Source organism: Poecilia reticulata, linkage group LG13 (assembly GCF_000633615.1).
Source record: "Poecilia reticulata strain Guanapo linkage group LG13, Guppy_female_1.0+MT, whole genome shotgun sequence".
NCBI classification, from domain to species: domain Eukaryota; kingdom Metazoa; phylum Chordata; class Actinopteri; order Cyprinodontiformes; family Poeciliidae; genus Poecilia; species Poecilia reticulata.
In genome coordinates, this window is record NC_024343.1 from 10,336,072 (window position 1) to 10,338,255 (window position 2,184).

A 2,184-nucleotide genomic window follows, 5' to 3' on the forward strand; every position below is an offset into this window, starting at 1 on the left:
AAGGTTACTTATCTGACAAAATTAATACAAACATGATAAAAGAAGAGACTAAATAGATTCCTCAAAGTGAGGTCCTAGCCTGGGGCCTTGGGACTTTCTGTTTGGACGTCGTCTACTGGGTCTTTTGGACCTTCTTTCCTGCAATGAAGAGAAAAAAAGACATTACTCACCTGGAATGTATTTCTTCTTTTTGTAATGGACAACCAGGTTGTTTACTTGTGATTTGGGGTTTTTGTTTGGTTACCTGCAGCGTCTCCTGAATTGGGTGGTTCATTTGCAGGTACTGGTTATAAAAAGTTTTATATACTTTGATTGTAATGTGGGCTGCACAGTGGTGCAGTTGGTAGCACTGTTGCCTTGCAACAAAAAGGGTTCGATTCTCGGCCCTAGAAGACTCCATGTCTTTCTGCATGGAGTTTGCATGTTCTCCCTGTACATGCATGGGTTCWCTCCKGGYACTCCGGCTTCCTCCCATAGTCCAAAAGCATGACTGTCAGGGTTAATTGGTTTCTCTAAATTCTCCCTAGGTGTGTGTGCATAGTTTTTTGTCCTGTGTCTCGGTGTTGCCCTGCAACAGACTGGTGACCTGGCCTCTTGTCTGGAACGTTAAGTCTCATCAACTTGTTGTTTGTACTCATTGAGTCCATGCAACAACTTAAAAAAATTAAAAAGGAAACTATTTGAAAGTGGTGAGGATTTCGGCTGGTAAAAAGTTTAACATTTTAACATGTCCACTTCCACTTCTCTTCCTAACATGGTTCCTCCTCACCCTGACTCTCAAAATTAAATTAATTTAATTTCACATATATGTGTTTCAATGAATAATTATAATTATCGTGGTAGAAGTCATTTGTTTGTTAAATACTTAATGAAACATATTTACCGTGTTTGATGTTTGTGTGGATGACTTATACTCAGATGGAGATAATTAGTCCAAGTTTGTTGTTTTTTGAATGTTCCGAAATTACACTGGCTGTGATGCGCCAAGGCAAAGGCGCATATAATGGTAAAATACAGGCGCAAGGTCAAATAACCCTTTAATCAGGTATGAAGCACACCCGTTGCTATGGCAACCGCCACGAGCCGAGCAGGGACAACATTAAAAACATAACATTCAGTTCGTTACGATAGTAGGTTTTCAGGCTTGATATTTATTTTGTGATCATTAATAAGGCTCTCTTGAACACAGCGGTGGTTGATTAGTTAATTTTAAACTCCTGCTCTGCTAGTTTTTTTTTTTTATGGAACCGAAACGCACAGAATTGCGCAACACCTTGTTGAAACAATAATTACTGAGGTTATTATTGTTGTTGGGTCATTAATTTGAGCACGTTTTGTTTGTCGTTTTGTTTGTTTATTTTTGTTGTTTAATAAAGTTACGAACGTTTTAAGCGAGCCAGAGGAGGACTTGCTGGTCTCAGCGTCCTGGCGGCGTTCAGTTTGTCACCAACCGCCGAGATCGACTTAAAACCTTCCGCGATCGACCCTGCTCTAGCAAAGCACGAACAGTTCAGAAACAATATGAAATGGGAATAAAGCCAGGGGTGAAAGTAGTTTTAAATTCTTGGGGGTACAATGACAAAACAGAAACACACATATATATAAGCTGGTAGCTCTTGAATTGTTACAGAATGGAGCTGTATTTCTTCCAGTCCACTGGCTGCAATGTTGACACCTTGAGATRYCATGAGACCTAAATCCTGAACATCATGGCATGGATTGCATCCCAGTTTTCCATGTCTGGCATATAACCATTCATTTTAGCTTTTAAACTGATTCTATTGATCCTGTGTCCAGACAGAGGGATAATCAGTAGCAGTGGCGCACCTACACATTATTCAGGTGGATGCGAAAACATAGATCGGCAACCCCCCCCCTCCGAGGGAAGGAACGTCAGGGTGCAGGGTGAAGGAGCTTCGCTCACTTGCTCCCTCCCCCCGAGGCGACGATACGTGAAGAGTAAAACTCGCTATATCTACCTTGATATGTGCGCTAGGTGAAGGAGCGTAAGGCGCGCTGAAGTGTATGGGAAAACATCATCGGCGCGCCGCCCCCTCCAGATGGGGTTTTGGCGCCCCCTCTGGTGCTGCGTCCCTATGCGTTGCATACGCTGCATACCCACTTTTTGCGCCACTGATCAGTAGGCCCAGCATCATGATCTGTTTGTTCTGAAGATTCTGCAGC